Consider the following 26404-nt stretch of genomic DNA (forward strand, 5'->3'; position numbering starts at 1 on the left):
GACACCAGCTACTTATTCAAAATGATGAATTCTGGGACCCATGCCCACTTTAGTGCCCAATTTCTGCCCAAAACCTTGTTGGTCAAAAGAAATTGCTAGTGGGTCATATGTACGTGACCCCCCTGTGTTGATTTCTGCAGTCAAATTTGTGGTCCATTAACCCTTGTAAAAGTGATTGTTCTGAATAAGAAGCTGGAGCTCGAATAAGAAGCTGGCAGAATAAGAAGCCAACTTCAGCCTCGTCCTATTTGTATTGAGTTGGCTAAATCATAGTGCCTGGAGGGACAAGGTCCTTTAGTCCACTATAAAATAGACTCAACCAAAACTGTGTGCTCCGTGCTGACTCCTCCCCCTGATGACGACAACAGTCACACGAAGGGTATCTAGCCGCTACCGTTCCAGAATTTTTTTTTCAAAAGAACTTTATTAGTACTGTACATCGCTGGACAGATGATCACGGCGACCAGTCCAGCAACAACGATAGGCATCAACACCGCGAGACTACCACCATCATCATCATCATCATCTTCTCGCGAGATTTCGCCGCCATTTCTCCTTTCTGCTGCCGCTGCCGCCGTGCTTAATGTTTCATTTTCTGCCAGATAGCGGATAAGTCAACACCCAGCAGCAGCTGTGCAACGACAGGATTGGTGCTGGGCCCTGCTTTGGCGTCAGGGGCTTTTGTTTCCGCCGGAGGAGCACGCTGAACTGTGCCGGTCAGAACCGTGAGGCCGGGGAGCCGCTGCCCCCGAGACGGTGCCATTGCCAATGCAACAGAAGCGGCGCTCCGTCCCTCTCCTGCGAGACAAAGATAGATGAATCGGCGGACTGACGGAGGGGAGCCGCTGCAATCACGCGGCGGCGCAGGAGGCCGAACGGTAAGGCGACGTACGTGAGAGCGGGGCTTGCTGCACGAGGTGACGGACACGGGCCTGTTTGGGGGGGAAAGGGGACTAAGTAAAAACCGGACCCGGATAAGACACCGGAACGCCGGACCAGACATCAAACTCTGCATTCCGGAGCTTATAGTGTCTGGTCCGAGGGGTGTCCCATCCGGGGAGTGTCTTTTCCGGGGGGATGCCTGTGATTGCTCACACCAGGGACATGGGGAAGGGGAGATTACAGCCTCCCTGTGTGGTCTGGAACGTTCCAGTTTTTATTACACCCCCGGACCATGCAGTGAGGCTGTATTCTCCCCCCTCTCCTCTCCCAGGTGACAGGTGTCAGAGCAGCCCCATCAGATGGAGCACCCCCGGACAGGACACCCCTGGACCGGATACTACAAGCTCCGGAATGCAGAGTTTGATGTCCAGTCCGGCATTCCGGTGTCTTATCCGATTCCGGATTTTACCCATACCCGGGGGAAAGGTCTGATGTTGTCGCTACTGTATCTGCGCTCCGTGTCACAATTGCACTCAGGTGTACCTGTGCCACTATCCCTGTAGGCAGGAAGAGTGCTATATATGCAGAACACATTATATGCTTTTCTCTTTAGACTCCAAAACCCCGCTGTGATGGTTATGCTATAGTAACACTTTTTTTTGGGTATGGGTAAAAACCGGACCATGACAAAACCCCCGGACCGCCGGACCAGACCTCAAACTCTGCATTTTGGAGCTTGTATCGTCCGGTCCGGGGGGGGGGGGGGGTGTCCTGTCTGGGGGTTCTGCCTGTGACACTTGTTACCAGGTAAAGGAGGAGGGGTAGAATAAAGCCTCCCTGTATGGTCCGGGCATGTAGCAAAAACCGGACGGTCCGGACCACACGGGGAGGCTGTAATCTCCCCTCTCCCATGTCCCTGGTGATAGCTTTCACAGGGACCACCCCGGACAAGACACCCCCCGAACAGGACACCCCCCGGACCGGACCCTACAAGCTCCGTACTGCACATTTTGATGTCCTGTCCGGCGGTCCGGAGTTTAGTCCGGTCCACTTTTTACAGTCCCCTTTTTTTTTATTCATGTTTTTGTGGGCTGGTGTTACTACCGGCGTCTTCATGACTGGCATGAACGTTTAGCTGTATTGCTGCACTACCGTTGCGTTTGCAGACAGCTGCTTTCACACTGCCAAACCTACTCTGACCTGTTTTTTTTTTTAAACGTTTCTTTAACCGGGTCAGAGCAAGTTTAACCCCATTTATGCTGCTTTCACACCGCAAAACCTGCTTAGACCAGGTATTTAAAACAGGTCAGAGCAAGTTTAACCCCTTTCACATCGTATGTAAATACCTGGTCTAAAGCAGGTTTGCGGTGTGAAAGCAGCGATGGGGGGAGAGAGGGGATCAGGCACCAGAGCCCGCACCTAGACTGCCAGCAGGAGCTCCCGCACTGCAGGCAGGGAGGAGAGCTGCCTGCAGGACGCTGTAAGGGTAAGGGGGTCTGACAGTGAGCAGTAGCTGATCTGCTCTGACTGAGCCTGCGCAGTGCATATTTAATGAGCCATACGCTCGTTACATATGCACATAAAATGAAATATGCGCTGCTCTGGGGACCAATTGTGTTTACTGCTGCCTGGGTACCGTTTCAGACAGCAAAAAAAAACCGGGTCTGAAACTGGTAGGACCCTGCTTTTTTACCGTTTCAAAAAAAAAAAAAGTTTTTTGGAAACTGTAAAATCACTCTGCACCTTTCAGACCGCACATATTACCGTTTTAAAACTGTTAAAAATCTGCAAAATACCGTTTTTTTTTAGTGCGGTCTGAAAGGGGCATAACACTGCATGTTGTAGACGCTATATTACTGGTAAATTACCATTTTTGTACCTTTCACATTGAACTCGTTGTGAAAGGTACAAGGTAATTAACCAGTGATATACCATGCAGTAGGCAGAATGGGTTCAGGGGGTGATCCAGGGGTGGCAGCCACAGGTGCCGGCAAAGCAACAGGGCCCTCCACACAGCCAGCGGATCCGGGCAGCGGGCGTGCACAGGTCACTAGGAGCCGCTCCTTACATATGCGGCACCAGATTATTAAATATTCACTGCACTGATAACCAGCTCAGTGCAAACTGCTGCCTGAGTCCTATATACCGGTTCAGAGCCACTCACATTGCATAAAAAGGGCTCTGAACCATGTAGGACTCTGCTTTTTACCCATTTGCAAGTTCCAGTTATTTGTAACCGGTAAATGCAGACAGGTGCTTTCACACTGCAGCTCTAACCGGTTTAAAAGGCTAAAAAAAGGCAATATACCGGTTAAGAGCTGCAGTGTGAAAGGGGTATCAGTGTAATGCAACGGTTCTCCCACCTGGGTGAAAGCAATTGCAATCCTCTTAAACTGGTCACGCACTTGGTGATATATTGTTAAAGACCTAGTAGACTATGTTAATGAGAGATATATGTATATATAGATAGCAAATAGTCCAGTGTGTACACCCCCCCCCCCCAATGCCTGTACATGTAGTGCAATCTTGACTACTCAGTCTGCATGTATGGAACGGGCGCCGGGTAATGTCACTGACCTATATCTGTCATTTTGTGTGCACTATTTTTGACACCCGCAGCACCACCTATAATTCACATGTCTTCAACCTGTGGCCCTCCAGATGTTGTGGAACTGCATTTCCCAGCATGCCCTGACAGTTTTGGCATGCTCTTATAGGAAAAGATGTGGCAATGCATGTTGGAACATGTAGTTTCACAACATCTGGAGGGCCATAGGTTGAAGACCCATGATTCCTATATACAGGGTGATTCAAAAGTCGCAGTGTACCTTTTTGTTTCAAAAACTGCAGGAAATGGTAAAGCTGAATACTCCTGTGAGGTTGGCTATCTTTTATGGTATGTGCTGAACATGGGCGCCATCTTGAAATCAGCGATCTTGAATTTAAGTCATTTTTTTTCAAATGGGAAGGAGATGCCAAACATAAAAATTTGCTGTAACTTGTATTGTTGCAGATTTAAAATGGCAGTTATGGTTCAAAAGTTACAATTCTTTTTTAATTACCGGTAACTGAAGATGGCTTTAGTTACCATAACTGCTTTTTCAAATTTAAAGCAATAAACTTAATCAAATTTTGATTTTAGGCATGTTACATGAACCCTTTGCCATTTAAAAAAAATGACACTGATGATTCGGGAAGGCAGATTTCAAGATGGCGCCTATATTGGGTACATACCCTAAAAGAGAGCCCACCTCACAAATACCTTAAGTGTTCATTTTTCCCACTTCCTCTTTTACCAAGGGTCTCCTGTTAGGTGCTCTGCTAAGGAGTGTTGGTCATCGTGGTGCTGTTCCTGTGACCCCCGGTAAAGTAAAGTGATGCTGCAAAGTGGCAGTTCACTTTACCGCAACGGAATGGGATCATTCGTCAGACTGCATTTAGGTCCACAGGGTCATTAGGCCGACATGTTTTTTTTTTTTCTCCATTTTTTCACGCGACAGTCACCATAGCACCGTATCCCCTTGCATGGCTCGCTGTGCTCGCCATGCTTCGGGTACTGTGCCTCACGACTATTTTATTCTCCCGCCACGCCGGCCTAGTGGATGGTAGGGCATGAAATACCGCCTGTCGGCACATGTCGACTCATAAAACAGTCAAATAAATAACAAATGAATTTTTAATCCTCATAAACCATTAGAGATCTGGTAAATATCATGCATTTACTCATCTTTTTAACCAAAATATGGGAAAAAAATACCCCAAAAAGGTAAAACCAAATGTGTGCCAAATGGAACTTTCATTAACATAAAACCACTGATTATCAACACATAGCTTCTGCCAGTGAATGTGCTCTACTTGTATTTATATACTACAATAAGCCAAGTGTCTTACTTTTGTTTTCAGAAAACCGCAATAGATAATCAGTGGTCACAATCAGTGTCTGCCTGATGATAACCATTACTGAAATAAGGCAGCATGTCACATGACACACTGTTACCAACCGATTTTTTTTAAAATACTATAGACCAGGAAGGTCCAAACTATGGCACTCCAGCTGTTGTGTAACTATAAAGGTGCCCATACACGTGCCGATTCTGGCGTGCGTTTTGTGCTAAAATAGCATCTCATCGCATACGTTGTGCATGCAATGCGATAGACAGTACAAAAAGTATTTGCAGCACATACATTTTGTACTGTGCGATGAGATGCCGCGGGAACACGCATCTCATAGCACACATCGCACCGCCAGAATCGGCATGTGTATGGGCACCTTAAGTCCCATCATGCCTTGCCACAGTTTTGCTAATAGGGAATGCCAAAACTATGGCAAGGCATGCTGGGATGTGTAGTTTCACAACAGCTGGAGGGTCACAGTTTGGACATGCCTGCTATAGACTGACTGATGCACTGGGAAACTTTCATGACCCATGTCCTTTTTTTGTTGGAAGTGCCCTTAACCATCCACGTGAACTCTGATTGAGCCCGAATCATATAGAGTGAGGCTGTACACGATTTGGCGATTCCCATTCTTAGGTGAAAAAGAAAAACTTAAACCTGTCTAACTTTTTTCATCAACCTTTTGGTGTCTATCTAGATATTGTGAGATGATCCACACCCTATTTAAACAATTGTGTAGTTCAATGTCATTCCTACAGTTAGGGGTACTCAATAAAGACGGTGAGGGGGTTTCTATGGCGAGGATGGCTTTCCTGGCCAAAAACAAGCCATCCTCGTTGTCAAACACCCTCGCCGTATTCACTGTAAGGGCCAAATCCTTGCCATGAGAGGATGGTAAGGAACACCATAGACTAGCTGCATCTGCAGCGAGCATTGCTGTTTGTCACATTTTGTACCTTGCCCCATCATTTTAATGGGAACACTCATCGTGTCCACCTAGCCTGTTCCATGAGGTTAGGTGGAAACGGCGAGTGAAGGGAAGTGAGTTGAATATATGACTGAGTTATTGGCATGTCTCGCTATCAGAGCATTGAATACCCCTCAATACATCTCTGGTACTACTTAATTGGTTTACCTAATGGGGGCAATTTACTAAAGGGGTGTACACATGGGGAGATTGACAAATGGACAATTTTGACTAAGCAATTTTGGGAGAGCTTTTGGCTAGATGCACTGGAGATTTTGACTAAGCAATTTTGTCTAAGCAATGATAGTCTATGATCTAGTCAAAATTGCTTTGCCTGCACAGTCTATTTATGCTAAGCAATTTCTGCTAGAAAATATTGACTAAGCAGGAGAAAAATAGGGAGATTTTGGCTAACCTTCTATGAGATTTTGACTATCTAGTCAAAATCTCCGGTTAAAAGTTCTCCGTGTATACCCCTTGAGATGCGAGTTATATTTCACATGGGCTGTTGCTATAGGCAAGCAATCAGATACTATCTATTATCTTCTAGAAGGTGCTAAATAAGTAGATTCTGATTGATTGCCCATAGCAACATCCCATGTGAAGAAGAATGCCCATCTTAGTAAATTTCCCTCAATATTAAGAACAAATTAGAAAAAAAAAAAAAATATATATATATATATATATATATATATATATATATATATATATATATATATATATATATATATATATATATATATATATATATATATATATATATATATATATATGCAGTGTTTGAGCAGGTTACAGGCTATTCTTGGTTTTGCATATCGAACGGTCCCATATGTAAAAGGTTGCTTTGTGCAGAATATTAGTTTTTTCCTAACAGCGGAGGTTCCCAAACTGTGTTCCTCTGTATGTTTGTAAGGGTGCCTTGAGTTGGGTCTCCACCACCAAACAAATTATGTTCAAAAGTGATAGGCAAAACCAGTACTGTTGGCTATGGTAATTATTTGTTATGTATATTATGGTGATTATTTTGCACAATAGTGTAGGGCCTACAGAAAATAGGGGTCCCATGGAGGGAGCTGCAGACTTAAATGCATTGATCAATACATGAACTAAATCTCCACTGGTTATTAGTTAATTTAGTGAGCGCAGAGCCCCTGCAATTTATATTTAAACAATGTGGTCACCCTAAAACTAGGAAAGGTGAATGCTGATGATTAGTGTATCATACATAGATACATGTAAGCCCGCTTGACTCAAAAGTTTCAAAAGCTAGCTGCCTCTGAAAGAATGATAGTTTCACTCGCTGCCAACAAATGGCAGTTTTTGGAGACAATGGGCCAGATGCACTAAGCTTCAAAAGTGATAAAATGGAGTGATAAACAACCAACCACTCAGCTCTTAATTTGACATTTTTCAAACACAGCCTGTGACGTGGCAGGTAGGAGCTGATTGGCTGACTTTTTATCACTCTCCACTGTCACTTTTGAAGCTTAGTGCATAAATGGTAATGAGTCTTAAGGTGCCCATACACTAGTAAGATTTATCTGCAGATCTGGCTGGTTGGAACAAACACCTGGTTATGGATGAGTGACAGTTTGTCAGTTTTCAAGCATTTCCAAGCAAATGGTCAACTGTCATTTGCTCTCATCCATAACCATGTTTTTGTTCCAACCAGACAGATCTGCAGATAAATCTGCGTGTGTATGGCCAGCTTTAGTTTGGTTAAAGGGTACCAGTACTGGTGGTATATAGTCCCAGTTTTACTGGCGGAATCAAATAAGGCACTTCGCTTTATGACAAACTGGCAGCTCCACCTTTTTGAACCCAAGGGTTCTCCTGAATCCAAGCAGGTATTCGAAACCTAGAAAGACAGTGTGGGCGCTCGAATAGTGCACGTTACCACTTTAAAAAAAACCTTTAGACAGTGGTACAATACAAAAAACATACCACAAGCGGCGGGGTGCACAGATTTGCCGCATGTAGATAGCATAGGAATGGTGCTCAGCACCTAACAACTTTAAAAGTGGTTACACTCACTCAACTCCACGATCACGCTGACAGTAGGCCACGCCCCTACGTGTTTTGTCACGGAGGACCAAAGGTGCGTACACATGGGGGGGGGGGGGGGATATATTGCTCAGTGTCTCCTTTTCATCAGCGACCAGAGATGGACGCTGATGAAAAGGAACCGCTGCTGGGGGAGCCGCAGAGGTAATTAGCTGGTCGCAGGAGCAAGCTCCTGTGACCAGCGATTACAATGGGGCAGAAAACGGGAGCGTGCACCCGGCGATTTATCGCCGGGGCACACTTCCATCACTGGCAATATGGTCACCTGCGACCATATTCCCAGCGATTATAGCCCCGATCGCCCCCGTGTGTACACAGCATTAGTCAGAGAGCTTGCCTAGCGTCTGACGAGCTTCCCTCACATACAACTCATACAGGTGTTATCGTATTAAAATGCTCATTATCCACCCTGTGCTTGATTTCAACATAACATTACCATCTGCACAGCCACTGTGGTCACCCCTGGCAACCCACAATTACACATTTATTTCTATGAAATTTAGGGTATTATCAAAAAATATCAACAAACATCAAATAATATTGTTTTAAAAAGGAGTATATAATATATTCCGAATAAAATAACATACCAGCAAGTCAATAATTGACTTAAAAATATATAAGGTAACAAAGCATAAAAATAATGGAAGATAAACTCCCATTATAATTATTTGAACTAGATTTTAAACAAGGTTTCAATAAAAACACAGAAAAAAGATAACATGAAAAGGTGAAAAAAAGAGAAGGTCCATTTGATTATTTCAAGAATGGGGTAATTTCCGTCCCCTCGTTCAATCCTGTCGGACATGGGGTATCTAGCATAAAAATCCAAAATGACATTTTCCTTATTAGTGTTTATTCTAGCACCTGCCATCTTTGAAAACCCATGCAGTTCCTCTTCCCTGCCTGGGGTGTCACTGTCTGCTATAGTGCTTCTAGAACAGTGTGGTCTGTATATGAGCACTGATATGCAAACCAGACTTGTGCTAGAAATACCACAGCAGACAGCGACACCCTAGGCAGGGAAGAGGAACGGCATGGGATTTCAAAGATGGCGGTTGCTAGAATGAACACTACTTAATACATTTTCTGTTCCCTCCTCTAATATCAAGTGTAACATGCTCTAAACCCGTGAATTTCATCCCAAGAGGGTTCCCTGCTTGACATTTTGTGAAATGACGGGGGTTGCTGAGCGTCAGCGTGATCGTGGAGCCGAGTGAGTGTAACCGCTCTGAAAGTTGTTGGGTGCTGAACATTCCTATGCTATCTACTTGCGGCAAATCTGTGCACCCCGCTGCTTGTGGTACATGACCCAATTATTTGTATTTTACTACTGTCCAAATAAATGGTTTTAAACAAGCATACATGTTAAAATTTTTGTCATGTTGGCAACCCTGTAGTATGAACACTGTGTATCACAATTTAAATATGAAAGTAACTTTGGCATCTATCATTCTACCAAGTTTCTTGTAAATCTGTCTGCTGGGAAGAAAAGTAACTTTTTTGTGTGATTATTTGGTTTAGGATTACGCATTTTAGATGGATATTTAGAGAGAGGTGAAGATGGATAGAGAGAAATGGATCTATCTATCATTCTCCATCATGGTTCGAAAAAAGTTTATAAAAAAAAAAAAAAAAAAAGGACCAGGTTTTAAGTAGATCAAGTTCTTTATGGTTTATTGCATAATGCGGTGTAGGGTAGTGTGTATTTAAAATTGGTCTTTTTTTTTTATTACAAACTTTACTTACTTGAATTTTCCCCCCTTCTTACTAGGGCAGCTAATCTATTGAATATTGGCTTTTTGGGTACCCGAAGAAAAACTGTTGCCTCCATCCATTAAATATGTTACAAGAAGAATCCAATGTCTTCAAACAGGGAATACTATGGATGGTTTGGTGGTGGACACGGCAAGCAGGCATCAGGATACAGTGCTGTAGACTATTGGACAAGACGTTTATGGATTTCAATGCACAGGTAAATATATCCTGTATAAATTTCACATAACTAGCTTTTCATGTTTGATGTCCAGCTTGTATTTCCTTGATCTGCAAAGGTTTTTATGAACATTTTGATCATAAAACCAGAAGCACTGCATCATGCTTTGTGATGCTATGCTGTAAGCTGCCTTCCAGACAGTTCAGTCCTATGTGCAGCTTGTTTTTCCTCAATATATAAAGGTTTCTATGACTATTTTGGTCATAAACTCACAAGTATGGCATCATGCTTTGTGATGCTATACTGGAAGCTGCCTTCCTGGCAGTTTCAGTCCTATGTGCAGCTTGTTTTTCCTCAATATATAAAGGTTTCTATGACTATTTTGGTCATAAACTCACAAGTATGGAATCATGCTTGGTGATGCTATGCTGGAACCTGCCTTCCTGGCAGTTTCAGTCCTGGAATCTGCGTTCCCCATATGCGAATAGCTTGTATTTTTGGGTGTAATCTATTATCAGCATCACTAAGTCCGTTAGTATGGTGGCAGACTGTCTGATGCTTTGGTGTATGGCACCGTACAACTTTGTATTAACAGTTATGTGCTTACTGATGATGATGGTACCCGATCCAGCTGCGTTTTCCTTGATCTCCTAATAGAGAACACCCAGCCATACAAACTATTTTCAGTGTCCTATGTCCAGCTTGTATTTTCTTAGAATCCAAAGGTTTTTATGAACATTTTGATCATAAAACCAGAAGTACTGTATGGCATCATGCTTTGTGATGCTATACTGGAAGCTGCCTTCCTGGCAGTTTCAGTCCTATGTGCAGCTTGTTTTTCCTCAATATATAAAGGTTTCTATGACTATTTTGGTCATAAACTCACAAGTATGGCATCATGCTTTGTGATGCTATACTGGAAGCTGCCTTCCTGGCAGTTTCAGTCCTATGTGCAGCTTGTTTTTCCTCAATATATAAAGGTTTCTATGACTATTTTGGTCATAAACTCACAAGTATGGAATCATGCTTGGTGATGCTATGCTGGAACCTGCCTTCCTGGCAGTTTCAGTCCTGGAATCTGCGTTCCCCATATGCGAATAGCTTGTATTTTTGGGTGTAATCTATTATCAGCATCACTAAGTCCGTTAGTATGGTGGCAGACTGTCTGATGCTTTGGTGTATGGCACCGTACAACTTTGTATTAACAGTTATGTGCTTACTGATGATGGTACCCGATCCAGCTGCGTTTTCCTTGATCTCCTAATAGAGAACACCCAGCCATACAAACTATTTTCAGTGTCCTATGTCCAGCTTGTATTTTCTTAGAATCCAAAGGTTTTTATGAACATTTTGATCATAAAACCAGAAGTACTGTATGGCATCATGCTTTGTGATGCTATACTGGAAGCTGCCTTCCTGGCAGTTTCAGTCCTATGTGCAGCTTGTTTTTCCTCAATATATAAAGGTTTCTATGACTATTTTGGTCATAAACTCACAAGTATGGCATCATGCTTTGTGATGCTATACTGGAAGCTGCCTTCCTGGCAGTTTCAGTCCTATGTGCAGCTTGTTTTTCCTCAATATATAAAGGTTTCTATGACTATTTTGGTCATAAACTCACAAGTATGGCATCATGCTTTGTGATGCTATACTGGAAGCTGCCTTCCTGGCAGTTTCAGTCCTATGTGCAGCTTGTTTTTCCTCAATATATAAAGGTTTCTATGACTATTTTGGGCATAAACTCACAAGTATGGCATCATGCTTTGTGATGCTATACTGGAAGCTGCCTTCCTGGCAGTTTCAGTCCTATGTGCAGCTTGTTTTTCCTCAATAAATAAAGGTTTCTATGACTATTTTGGTCATAAACTCACAAGTATGGCATCATGCTTTGTGATGCTATACTGGAAGCTGCCTTCCTGGCAGTTTCAGTCCTATGTGCAGCTTGTTTTTCCTCAATATATAAAGGTTTCTATGACTATTTTGGTCATAAACTCACAAGTATGGAATCATGCTTGGTGATGCTATGCTGGAACCTGCCTTCCTGGCAGTTTCAGTCCTGGAATCTGCGTTCCCCATATGCGAATAGCTTGTATTTTTGGGTGTAATCTATTATCAGCATCACTAAGTCCGTTAGTATGGCGGCAGACTGTCTGATGCTTTGGTGTATGGCACCGTACAACTTTGTATTAACAGTTATGTGCTTACTGATGATGATGGTACCCGATCCAGCTGCATTTTCCTTGATCTCCTAATAGAGAACACCCAGCCATACAAACGGTTTTGAGTGTCCTATGTCCAGCTTGTATTTTCTTAGAATCCAAAGGTTTTTATGAACATTTTGATCATAAAACCAGAAGTACTGTATGGCATCATGCTTTGTGATGCTATACTGGAAGCTGCCTTCCTGGCAGTTTCAGTCCTATGTGCAGCTTGTTTTTCCTCAATATATAAAGGTTTCTATGACTATTTTGGTCATAAACTCACAAGTATGGCATCATGCTTTGTGATGCTATACTGGAAGCTGCCTTCCTGGCAGTTTCAGTCCTATGTGCAGCTTGTTTTTCCTCAATATATAAAGGTTTCTATGACTATTTTGGTCATAAACTCACAAGTATAGCATCATGCTTTGTGATGCTATACTGGAAGCTGCCTTCCTGGCAGTTTCAGTCCTATGTGCAGCTTGTTTTTCCTCAATATATAAAGGTTTCTATGACTATTTTGGGCATAAACTCACAAGTATGGCATCATGCTTTGTGATGCTATACTGGAAGCTGCCTTCCTGGCAGTTTCAGTCCTATGTGCAGCTTGTTTTTCCTCAATAAATAAAGGTTTCTATGACTATTTTGGTCATAAACTCACAAGTATGGCATCATGCTTTGTGATGCTATACTGGAAGCTGCCTTCCTGGCAGTTTCAGTCCTATGTGCAGCTTGTTTTTCCTCAATATATAAAGGTTTCTATGACTATTTTGGTCATAAACTCACAAGTATGGAATCATGCTTGGTGATGCTATGCTGGAACCTGCCTTCCTGGCAGTTTCAGTCCTGGAATCTGCGTTCCCCATATGCGAATAGCTTGTATTTTTGGGTGTAATCTATTATCAGCATCACTAAGTCCGTTAGTATGGCGGCAGACTGTCTGATGCTTTGGTGTATGGCACCGTACAACTTTGTATTAACAGTTATGTGCTTACTGATGATGTTGGTACCCGATCCAGCTGCATTTTCCTTGATCTCCTAATAGAGAACACCCAGCCATACAAACGGTTTTGAGTGTCCTATGTCCAGCTTGTATTTTCTTAGAATCCAAAGGTTTTTATGAACATTTTGATCATAAAACCAGAAGTACTGTATGGCATCATGCTTTGTGATGCTATACTGTAAATTGCCTTCCTGGCAGTTTCAGTCCTATGTGCAGCTTGTTTTTCCTCAATATATAAAGGTTTCTATGACTATTTTGGTCATAAACTCACAAGTATGGCATCATGCTTTGTGATTCTATACTGGAAGCTGCCTTCCTGGCAGTTTCAGTCCTATGTGCAGCTTGTTTTTCCTCAATATATAAAGGTTTCTATGACTATTTTGGGCATAAACTCACAAGTATGGCATCATGCTTTGTGATGCTATACTGGAAGCTGCCTTCCTGGCAGTTTCAGTCCTATGTGCAGCTTGTTTTTCCTCAATATATAAAGGTTTCTATGACTATTTTGGTCATAAACTCACAAGTATGGCATCATGCTTTGTAATGCTATACTGGAAGCTGCCTTCCTGGCAGTTTCAGTCCTATGTGCAGCTTGTTTTTCCTCAATATATAAAGGTTTCTATGACTATTTTGGTCATAAACTCACAAGTATGGAATCATGCTTGGTGATGCTATGCTGGAACCTGCCTTCCTGGCAGTTTCAGTCCTGGAATCTGCGTTCCCCATATGCGAATAGCTTGTATTTTTGGGTGTAATCTATTATCAGCATCACTAAGTCCGTTAGTATGGTGGCAGACTGTCTGATGCTTTGGTGTATGACACCGTACAACTTTGTATTAACAGTTATGTGCTTACTGATGATGATGGTACCCGATCCAGCTGCGTTTTCCTTGATCTCCTAATAGAGAACACCCAGCCATACAAACTATTTTCAGTGTCCTATGTCCAGCTTGTATTTTCTTAGAATCCAAAGGTTTTTATGAACATTTTGATCATAAAACCAGAAGTACTGTATGGCATCATGCTTTGTGATGCTATACTGGAAGCTGCCTTCCTGGCAGTTTGTCCTATGTGCAGCTTGTTTTTCCTCAATATATAAAGGTTTCTATGACTATTTTGGTCATAAACTCACAAGTATGGCATCATGCTTTGTGATTCTATACTGGAAGCTGCCTTCCTGGCAGTTTCAGTCCTATGTGCAGCTTGTTTTTCCTCAATATATAAAGGTTTCTATGACTATTTTGGGCATAAACTCACAAGCATGGCATCATGCTTTGTGATGCTATACTGGAAGCTGCCTTCCTGGCAGTTTCAGTCCTATGTGCAGCTTGTTTTTCCTCAATAAATAAAGGTTTCTATGACTATTTTGGTCATAAACTCACAAGTATGGCATCATGCTTTGTGATGCTATACTGGAAGCTGCCTTCCTGGCAGTTTCAGTCCTATGTGCAGCTTGTTTTTCCTCAATATATAAAGGTTTCTATGACTATTTTGGTCATAAACTCACAAGTATGGAATCATGCTTGGTGATGCTATGCTGGAACCTGCCTTCCTGGCAGTTTCAGTCCTGGAATCTGCGTTCCCCATATGCGAATAGCTTGTATTTTTGGGTGTAATCTATTATCAGCATCACTAAGTCCGTTAGTATGGTGGCAGACTGTCTGATGCTTTGGTGTATGGCACCGTACAACTTTGTATTAACAGTTATGTGCTTACTGATGATGATGGTACCCGATCCAGCTGCGTTTTCCTTGATCTCCTAATAGAGAACACCCAGCCATACAAACTATTTTCAGTGTCCTATGTCCAGCTTGTATTTTCTTAGAATCCAAAGGTTTTTATGAACATTTTGATCATAAAACCAGAAGTACTGTATGGCATCATGCTTTGTGATGCTATACTGGAAGCTGCCTTCCTGGCAATTTCAGTCCTATGTGCAGCTTGTTTTTCCTCAATATATAAAGGTTTCTATGACTATTTTGGTCATAAACTCACAAGTATGGCATCATGCTTTGTGATTCTATACTGGAAGCTGCCTTCCTGGCAGTTTCAGTCCTATGTGCAGCTTGTTTTTCCTCAATATATCAAGGTTTCTATGACTATTTTGGTCATAAACTCACAAGTATGGAATCATGCTTGGTGATGCTATGCTGGAACCTGCCTTCCTGGCAGTTTCAGTCCTGGAATCTGCGTTCCCCATATGCGAATAGCTTGTATTTTTGGGTGTAATCTATTATCAGCATCACTAAGTCCGTTAGTATGGCGGCAGACTGTCTGATGCTTTGGTGTATGGCACCGTACAACTTGGTATTAACAGTTATGTGCTTACTGATGATGATGGTACCCGATCCAGCTGCATTTTCCTTGATCTCCTAATAGAGAACACCCAGCCATACAAACGGTTTTGAGTGTCCTATGTCCAGCTTGTATTTTCTTAGAATCCAAAGGTTTTTATGAACATTTTGATCATAAAACCAGAAGTACTGTATGGCATCATGCTTTGTGATGCTATACTGGAAGCTGCCTTCCTGGCAGTTTGTCCTATGTGCAGCTTGTTTTTCCTCAATATATAAAGGTTTCTATGACTATTTTGGTCATAAACTCACAAGTATGGCATCATGCTTTGTGATTCTATACTGGAAGCTGCCTTCCTGGCAGTTTCAGTCCTATGTGCAGCTTGTTTTTCCTCAATAAATAAAGGTTTCTATGACTATTTTGGTCATAAACTCACAAGTATGGCATCATGCTTTGTGATGCTATACTGGAAGCTGCCTTCCTGGCAGTTTCAGTCCTATGTGCAGCTTGTTTTTCCTCAATATATAAAGGTTTCTATGACTATTTTGGTCATAAACTCACAAGTATGGAATCATGCTTGGTGATGCTATGCTGGAACCTGCCTTCCTGGCAGTTTCAGTCCTGGAATCTGCGTTCCCCATATGCGAATAGCTTGTATTTTTGGGTGTAATCTATTATCAGCATCACTAAGTCCGTTAGTATGGTGGCAGACTGTCTGATGCTTTGGTGTATGGCACCGTACAACTTTGTATTAACAGTTATGTGCTTACTGATGATGGTACCCGATCCAGCTGCGTTTTCCTTGATCTCCTAATAGAGAACACCCAGCCATACAAACTATTTTCAGTGTCCTATGTCCAGCTTGTATTTTCTTAGAATCCAAAGGTTTTTATGAACATTTTGATCATAAAACCAGAAGTACTGTATGGCATCATGCTTTGTGATGCTATACTGGAAGCTGCCTTCCTGGCAGTTTCAGTCCTATGTGCAGCTTGTTTTTCCTCAATATATAAAGGTTTCTATGACTATTTTGGTCATAAACTCACAAGTATGGCATCATGCTTTGTGATGCTATACTGGAAGCTGCCTTCCTGGCAGTTTCAGTCCTATGTGCAGCTTGTTTTTCCTCAATATATAAAGGTTTCTATGACTATTTTGGTCATAAACTCACAAGTATGGCATCATGCTTTGTGATGCTATACTGGAAGCTGCCTTCCTGGCAGTTTCAGTCCTATGTGCAGCTTGTTTTTCCTCAATATATAAAGGTTTCTATGACTATTTTGGGCATAAACTCACAAGTATGGCATCATGCTTTGTGATGCTATACTGGAAGCTGCCTTCCTGGCAGTTTCAGTCCTATGTGCAGCTTGTTTTTCCTCAATAAATAAAGGTTTCTATGACTATTTTGGTCATAAACTCACAAGTATGGCATCATGCTTTGTGATGCTATACTGGAAGCTGCCTTCCTGGCAGTTTCAGTCCTATGTGCAGCTTGTTTTTCCTCAATATATAAAGGTTTCTATGACTATTTTGGTCATAAACTCACAAGTATGGAATCATGCTTGGTGATGCTATGCTGGAACCTGCCTTCCTGGCAGTTTCAGTCCTGGAATCTGCGTTCCCCATATGCGAATAGCTTGTATTTTTGGGTGTAATCTATTATCAGCATCACTAAGTCCGTTAGTATGGCGGCAGACTGTCTGATGCTTTGGTGTATGGCACCGTACAACTTTGTATTAACAGTTATGTGCTTACTGATGATGTTGGTACCCGATCCAGCTGCATTTTCCTTGATCTCCTAATAGAGAACACCCAGCCATACAAACGGTTTTGAGTGTCCTATGTCCAGCTTGTATTTTCTTAGAATCCAAAGGTTTTTATGAACATTTTGATCATAAAACCAGAAGTACTGTATGGCATCATGCTTTGTGATGCTATACTGTAAATTGCCTTCCTGGCAGTTTCAGTCCTATGTGCAGCTTGTTTTTCCTCAATATATAAAGGTTTCTATGACTATTTTGGTCATAAACTCACAAGTATGGCATCATGCTTTGTGATTCTATACTGGAAGCTGCCTTCCTGGCAGTTTCAGTCCTATGTGCAGCTTGTTTTTCCTCAATATATAAAGGTTTCTATGACTATTTTGGGCATAAACTCACAAGTATGGCATCATGCTTTGTGATGCTATACTGGAAGCTGCCTTCCTGGCAGTTTCAGTCCTATGTGCAGCTTGTTTTTCCTCAATATATAAAGGTTTCTATGACTATTTTGGTCATAAACTCACAAGTATGGCATCATGCTTTGTAATGCTATACTGGAAGCTGCCTTCCTGGCAGTTTCAGTCCTATGTGCAGCTTGTTTTTCCTCAATATATAAAGGTTTCTATGACTATTTTGGTCATAAACTCACAAGTATGGAATCATGCTTGGTGATGCTATGCTGGAACCTGCCTTCCTGGCAGTTTCAGTCCTGGAATCTGCGTTCCCCATATGCGAATAGCTTGTATTTTTGGGTGTAATCTATTATCAGCATCACTAAGTCCGTTAGTATGGTGGCAGACTGTCTGATGCTTTGGTGTATGACACCGTACAACTTTGTATTAACAGTTATGTGCTTACTGATGATGATGGTACCCGATCCAGCTGCGTTTTCCTTGATCTCCTAATAGAGAACACCCAGCCATACAAACTATTTTCAGTGTCCTATGTCCAGCTTGTATTTTCTTAGAATCCAAAGGTTTTTATGAACATTTTGATCATAAAACCAGAAGTACTGTATGGCATCATGCTTTGTGATGCTATACTGGAAGCTGCCTTCCTGGCAATTTCAGTCCTATGTGCAGCTTGTTTTTCCTCAATATATCAAGGTTTCTATGACTATTTTGGGCATAAACTCACAAGTATGGCATCATGCTTTGTGATGCTATACTGGAAGCTGCCTTCCTGGCAGTTTCAGTCCTATGTGCAGCTTGTTTTTCCTCAATAAATAAAGGTTTCTATGACTATTTTGGTCATAAACTCACAAGTATGGCATCATGCTTTGTGATGCTATACTGGAAGCTGCCTTCCTGGCAGTTTTAGTCCTATGTGCAGCTTGTTTTTCCTCAATATATAAAGGTTTCTATGACTATTTTGGTCATAAACTCACAAGTATGGAATCATGCTTGGTGATGCTATGCTGGAACCTGCCTTCCTGGCAGTTTCAGTCCTGGAATCTGCGTTCCCCATATGCGAATAGCTTGTATTTTTGGGTGTAATCTATTATCAGCATCACTAAGTCCGTTAGTATGGCGGCAGACTGTCTGATGCTTTGGTGTATGGCACCGTACAACTTGGTATTAACAGTTATGTGCTTACTGATGATGTTGGTACCCCCCGATCCAGCTGTGTTTTCCTTGATCTCCTAATAGAGAACACCCAGCCATACAAACTATTTTCAGTGTCCTATGTCCAGCTTGTATTTTCTTAGAATCCAAAGGTTTTTATGAACATTTTAATATTAAAACCAGAAGTACTGTATGGCATCATGCTTTCCGATGCTATGCTGTAAATTGCCTTCCTGGCAGTTTCAGTCCTATGTGCAGCTTGTTTTTCCTCTATGCAAAGGTTACTACGAATATTTCAGTCAAAAAAGCAAGTATGGCAGCATGCTTTGTGATGCAATGCTGTATGCTGCCTTCGTGTCCGTTTCATTCCTATGTGCAGCTTGTTTTTCCTCAATATACAAAGGTTTCTATGAATATTTCAGTCAATCCAAAAATATGGCAGCATGATTTTTTGTGCTGTAACCTACCTTTCTAGATTTTTCCTTAATAGACTATGAAAAGAGGTTCCCCATCTTGGCCTTTAAGTTTAGAATCCCTGTTTATTCAGTTCTATATGTTGACATCATTTAAGGCATTTTCCAATTTTACCTTTAACTTTATTTTGTTTAGCGGCTACTCTTTTGGATTCCTGAAAGAAAATGGTTTGCTTCATCCATTAGCAAAGCAGCAAGAAAGCCAATGTCTTCAATCACTGGAAATCATGGTGGTGGACATTACAAGCGTGTTTAAGGATTCAGTGCTACAGATGTTTCTGATGCTGTACAAGAAATTTACGGATTTCAATGCACAGGTAAATATAGCAAATTTCACATTACGGTCTTCCTTTCGTATCATAATCTATCCGATTTCCTGCTTGGTTACATTGCTAATCTTGTATGTATTTCAGAATGTAATGTCTCTAAAACTATGGTGTGGCATTGTGAGGTTGTTCTTCCAACATCCAACATACTTTTCAACAATATACGAATAGTTTAAAGTGCGTGGGTTAGCAAGTTTTCACCATCCCTTCGGCAATCAGTACGCAATCGTGCTGTGCTTCTTGGTGCCGTGCGCCATGGCATTGTGCTGTGATTATTTTCTAAACTTAATTTCACTGCTTGCCTCCCTTTTTAAAATCCAAATTGTTTCTATTTTTTTCCTTTCTAAAAGTATGTGGTGTGTTGTATTGTTTTCCCTTTGCAGTATGGTGCTTTCCTGGTGTCATTTATAAATTGTGGTGTGCCAATAGACCGTTTCAGTACTAGTACACGCTCTAACCGATCTTAAACTCTTTCCACTTCTCACTATGGCAGCTACTTGAATATCTACATTTTTTGGGCCACTGAAAGAAAATGACTTAATCCATTGGCGAAGTTACAAGAGGATGGCAATGTCTACAAACCCTAAAGATGGCTTTTTAGTGAAAATTACAAACAGACATCGGGGTACATTGCTGCAGACTATTGAGTCTGAAGCTGATGGAAGAGATGTTTGACTTCAATGCACAGGTAAATATCTTTTCTACATTTTACTTATCTATACTTCCTTTTCTTCCGTACTCGGTCCTTTTTAGTTTGCTTTCATTTAATATCTAATTTTTTTAAATTCTGGGTTAAACCAGATTTCTCCCATCCCCACAACCATCAGTAGAGCATTATGCTGTGCCGCATGGTGCCGTGCAACATTGCATTTTGCTGTATGGTTCCATTCCTAACGTTACACCTTAATTTCATCTATCCTTTATTTAAAACCCTAATATTTTGAAATTCTGGGTTAAACCAGATTTCTTCCTCCCCACAACCATTAGTAGAGCATTATGTTGTGCCGTATGGTGCCGTGCGACATGGCATTTTGCTGTATGGTTCCATTCCTAACGTTTCACCTCCTTTTCATCTAACCTTTATTTAAATTCCTAATATTTTGAAATTCTGGGTTAAACCAGATTTCCGCCTCCCCACAACCATCAGTAGAGCATTATGTTGTGCTGTATGGTTCCATTCCTAACGTTCCACCTCCTTTTCATCTAACCTTTATTTAAATCCCTAATATTTTGAAATTCTGGGTTAAACCAGATTTCTTCCTCCCCACAACCATCAGTAGAGCATTATGTTGTGCCGTATGGTGCCGTGCGACATGGCATTTTGCTGTATGGTTCCATTCCTAACGTTTCACCTCCTTTTCATCTAACCTTTATTTAAAACTCTAATATTTTCCATTTCTGGGTTAAACCAGATTTCCCCCTCCCCACAACCATCAGAGTATGGTTCCATTCCTAACGTTACACCTCCTTTTCATCTAACCTTTTATTTAAATCCCTAATATTTTGAAATTCTGGGTTAAACCAGATTTCCCCCCTCCCCACAACCATCAGTAGAGCATTATGCTGTGCCGCATGGTGCCGTGCGACATTGCATTTTGCTGTATGGTTCCATTCCTAACGTTCCACCTTAATTTCATCTATCCTTTATTTAAAACCCTAATAATTTGAAATTCTGGGTTAAACCAGATTTCCGCCTCCCCACAACCATCAGTAGAGCATTATGTTGTGCTGTATGGTTCCATTCCTAACGTTCCACCTCCTTTTCATCTAACCTTTATTTAAATCCCTAATATTTTGAAATTCTGGGTTAAACCAGATTTATTCCTCCCCACAACCATCAGTAGAGCATTATGTTGTGCCGTATGGTGCCGTGCGACATGGCATTTTGCTGTATGGTCGTTTCCTTCTATTCAGTCTCTATTTACAGTTTGCGTTCATTTCAAATCCTTAGTTTATATTTGTAGGTTAAACCAGATTTCAATGCCCATCTAAAACCTTCATTGCGTCCCTTCCCTCTAAAACCTTTATTGCCTCCCGTACCCCCTAAAATCTTTGGCGCGTCCCATACCCCTTAAAACCTTCACTGCTTCCCGTCCTGTCCCATCCCCCTACAACCATCAGTAGAGCATCATGCTGGTTTAGCTTAATATCCAAAGGTATGTTGACCTCATGTCTTGGGTTTTCACCAATTTTGCATGCAAGTATTATGTTTACTAGTTTTTCTACTTTACCCTAGGGCAGCTCCTATATTAAATAATGAGATCTTTGGATTCCTGAAAGAAAATAGTTTGCTTCATCCTTTGGCAAAGTCGAAAGAAGAAGTTAAAGTCCGGATCTTCTAAACAACTGTGGTGGACAATAAAATCGGTCATCAGAATCCAGTTCGGTGGACTTTTCTCTGAAGAAGCCGGGCAAGATATTATCTGACCTCTATGCATAGGTAACTATAGACATATATTAAATATTGTAGTCGATTACACTCAACAATACAAACTGTTCTTCGTCCCTAAAATTGTTAGTATGGCATCCTTGCTTATTTTGTGCTGTTTGGCACAGTACCACATGTTAGTATGGAGCGGTCTGCATCTGGAGCCAGTTCTGAGTCTCCTGGGGGTGGGCCAGTTCTGAGCTTGACACCTCGGAACTGTGCTCTGCCTCAGATTCCAATTCTGCAGACTGGGGACAGTTCTGAGTCTCTGGGGCTGGTCCAGCGCCCCATTTCTGATGCTTGATCATGCAGGCTGGAGTGCCTGTGGCTGGTTCCAGGTACTACCCGGCCGGGGGCACTTTGTCAGGTGTCAGTTTCTGAGTTCTCAGTTTACAGGTTCCAGTTTTGCGCCTTCAGTTATACTACTCAGCGCTGCGTTCTTGGCCCCAGATTCCATTTCTGCAGCTGGTTCCAGTTATGAGTTTCCAAGGTTGGTTCCATTTATGAGTTTTTGTAGCTCGTCAAGGTTCTCAGTGCTTCAAGTACTGAGTGCTGAGCTGCAGATTCCATTTATGAGTTCTTGGCTTTGGATTCCATTTCTGCGTTCTGCTTCAGGTGCCAGCTCTTAGCATCCTTTGACCCATGTAGATGACAAGCCACTTTCAGTCATGAGTGCCGCCCAACCGGCCGCCAGATTTTTTTCACCACGCCTTCTATTTTTCTACAGCATTTCTTCTCGTTGTAATAGTCTGTATTGTTGGGTGTAACCAGTTTTCAGAATCCCTTCATCCATCAGTAGAGCATACTGCTGTGCCATGCATCATGGCATTTTGTTAATTTACAAATGTTCAGTCCATGTGGCATCATGCTTTGTGATGCTATACTGGAAGCTGCCTTCCTGGCAGTTTCAGTCCTATGTGCAGCTTGTTTTTCCTCAATATATAAAGGTTTCTATGACTATTTTGGTCATAAACTCACAAGTATGGCATCATGCTTTGTGATGCTATACTGGAAGCTGCCTTCCTGGCAGTTTCAGTCCTATGTGCAGCTTGTTTTTCCTCAATATATAAAGGTTTCTATGACTATTTTGGTCATAAACTCACAAGTATGGAATCATGCTTGGTGATGCTATGCTGGAACCTGCCTTCCTGGCAGTTTCAGTCCTGGAATCTGCGTTCCCCATATGCGAATAGCTTGTATTTTTGGGTGTAATCTATTATCAGCATCACTAAGTCCGTTAGTATGGTGGCAGACTGTCTGATGCTTTGGTGTATGGCACCGTACAACTTTGTATTAACAGTTATGTGCTTACTGATGATGATGGTACCCGATCCAGCTGCGTTTTCCTTGATCTCCTAATAGAGAACACCCAGCCATACAAACTATTTTCAGTGTCCTATGTCTAGTTTGTATTTTCTTAGAATCCAAAGGTTTTTATGAACATTTTGATCATAAAACCAGAAGTACTGTATGGCATCATGCTTTGTGATGCTATACTGGAAGCTGCCTTCCTGGCAGTTTCAGTCCTGGAATCTGCGTTCCCCATATGCGAATAGCTTGTATTTTTGGGTGTAATCTATTATCAGCATCACTAAGTCCGTTAGTATGGTGGCAGACTGTCTGATGCTTTGGTGTATGGCACCGTACAACTTTGTATTAACAGTTATGTGCTTACTGATGATGATGGTACCCGATCCAGCTGCGTTTTCCTTGATCTCCTAATAGAGAACACCCAGCCATACAAACTATTTTCAGTGTCCTATATCTAGTTTGTATTTTCTTAGAATCCAAAGGTTTTTATGAACATTTTGATCATAAAACCAGAAGTACTGTATGGCATCATGCTTTGTGATGCTATACTGGAAGCTGCCTTCCTGGCAGTTTCAGTCCTATGTGCAGCTTGTTTTTCCTCAATATATAAAGGTTTCTATGACTATTTTGGTCATAAACTCACAAGTATGGCATCATGCTTTGTGATGCTATACTGGAAGCTGCCTTCCTGGCAGTTTCAGTCCTATGTGCAGCTTGTTGCTTTGTGATGCTATACTGGAAGCTGCCTTCCTGGCAGTTTCAGTCCTATGTGCAGCTTGTTTTTCCTCAATATATAAAGGTTTCTATGACTATTTTGGTCATAAACTCACAAGTATGGCATCATGCTTTGTGATGCTATACTGGAAGCTGCCTTCCTGGCAGTTTCAGTCCTATGTGCAGCTTGTTTTTCCTCAATATATAAAGGTTTCTATGACTATTTTGGTCATAAACTCACAAGTATGGCATCATGCTTTGTGATGCTATACTGGAAGCTGCCTTCCTGGCAGTTTCAGTCCTATGTGCAGCTTGTTTTTCCTCAATATATAAAGGTTTCTATGACTATTTTGGTCATAAACTCACAAGTATGGCATCATGCTTTGTGATGCTATACTGGAAGCTGCCTTGCTGGCAGTTTCAGTCCTATGTGAAGCTTTTTTTTCCTCAATATATAAAGGTTTCTATGACTATTTTGGTCATAAACTCACAAGTATGGAATCATGCTTTGTGATGCTATGCTGGAACCTGCCTTCCTGGCAGTTTCAGTCCTGGAATCTGTGTTCCCCATATGCGAATAGCTTGTATTTTTGGGTGTAATCTATTATCAGCATCACTAATTCCGTTAGTATGGCGGCAGACTGTCTGATGCTTTGGTGTATGGCACCGTACAACTTGGTATTAACAGTTATGTGCTTACTGATGATGTTGGTACCCCCCGATCCAGCTGTGTTTTCCTTGATCTCCTAATAGAGAACACCCAGCCATACAAACGGTTTTGAGTGTCCTATGTCCAGCTTGTATTTTCTTAGAATCCAAAGGTTTTTATGAACATTTTGATCATAAAACCAGAAGTACTGTATGGCATCATGCTTTGTGATGCTATACTGTAAATTGCCTTCCTGGCAGTTTCAGTCCTATGTGCAGCTTGTTTTTCCTCAATATATAAAGGTTTCTATGACTATTTTGGTCATAAACTCACAAGTATGGCATCATGCTTTGTGATTCTATACTGGAAGCTGCCTTCCTGGCAGTTTCAGTCCTATGTGCAGCTTGTTTTTCCTCAATATATAAAGGTTTCTATGACTATTTTGGGCATAAACTCACAAGTATGGCATCATGCTTTGTGATGCTATACTGGAAGCTGCCTTCCTGGCAGTTTCAGTCCTATGTGCAGCTTGTTTTTCCTCAATATATAAAGGTTTCTATGACTATTTTGGTCATAAACTCACAAGTATGGCATCATGCTTTGTAATGCTATACTGGAAGCTGCCTTCCTGGCAGTTTCAGTCCTATGTGCAGCTTGTTTTTCCTCAATATATAAAGGTTTCTATGACTATTTTGGTCATAAACTCACAAGTATGGAATCATGCTTGGTGATGCTATGCTGGAACCTGCCTTCCTGGCAGTTTCAGTCCTGGAATCTGCGTTCCCCATATGCGAATAGCTTGTATTTTTGGGTGTAATCTATTATCAGCATCACTAAGTCCGTTAGTATGGTGGCAGACTGTCTGATGCTTTGGTGTATGACACCGTACAACTTTGTATTAACAGTTATGTGCTTACTGATGATGATGGTACCCGATCCAGCTGCGTTTTCCTTGATCTCCTAATAGAGAACACCCAGCCATACAAACTATTTTCAGTGTCCTATGTCCAGCTTGTATTTTCTTAGAATCCAAAGGTTTTTATGAACATTTTGATCATAAAACCAGAAGTACTGTATGGCATCATGCTTTGTGATGCTATACTGGAAGCTGCCTTCCTGGCAGTTTGTCCTATGTGCAGCTTGTTTTTCCTCAATATATAAAGGTTTCTATGACTATTTTGGTCATAAACTCACAAGTATGGCATCATGCTTTGTGATTCTATACTGGAAGCTGCCTTCCTGGCAGTTTCAGTCCTATGTGCAGCTTGTTTTTCCTCAATATATAAAGGTTTCTATGACTATTTTGGGCATAAACTCACAAGCATGGCATCATGCTTTGTGATGCTATACTGGAAGCTGCCTTCCTGGCAGTTTCAGTCCTATGTGCAGCTTGTTTTTCCTCAATAAATAAAGGTTTCTATGACTATTTTGGTCATAAACTCACAAGTATGGCATCATGCTTTGTGATGCTATACTGGAAGCTGCCTTCCTGGCAGTTTCAGTCCTATGTGCAGCTTGTTTTTCCTCAATATATAAAGGTTTCTATGACTATTTTGGTCATAAACTCACAAGTATGGAATCATGCTTGGTGATGCTATGCTGGAACCTGCCTTCCTGGCAGTTTCAGTCCTGGAATCTGCGTTCCCCATATGCGAATAGCTTGTATTTTTGGGTGTAATCTATTATCAGCATCACTAAGTCCGTTAGTATGGTGGCAGACTGTCTGATGCTTTGGTGTATGGCACCGTACAACTTTGTATTAACAGTTATGTGCTTACTGATGATGATGGTACCCGATCCAGCTGCGTTTTCCTTGATCTCCTAATAGAGAACACCCAGCCATACAAACTATTTTCAGTGTCCTATGTCCAGCTTGTATTTTCTTAGAATCCAAAGGTTTTTATGAACATTTTGATCATAAAACCAGAAGTACTGTATG

General features: G+C 41.6%; 1 long non-coding RNA gene across 1 annotated transcript; it reads left to right on the plus strand.

Annotated features, from left to right (window-relative positions):
- Window positions 1–502: 502 nt before the first annotated feature.
- LOC146062588 (uncharacterized) lies at window positions 503–19715 on the plus strand. Its single transcript, XR_014471411.1, has 3 exons — window positions 503–878; window positions 9582–9782; window positions 19174–19715. It is a non-coding gene; the product is annotated as an uncharacterized LOC146062588 (long non-coding RNA).
- The last annotated feature ends 6689 nt before the right edge of the window (window positions 19716–26404 follow it).

The sequence above is a fragment of the Crinia signifera genome, chromosome 3, assembly GCF_055691185.1.
Source record: "Crinia signifera chromosome 3, ASM5569118v1, whole genome shotgun sequence".
Classification (NCBI taxonomy): domain Eukaryota; kingdom Metazoa; phylum Chordata; class Amphibia; order Anura; family Myobatrachidae; genus Crinia; species Crinia signifera.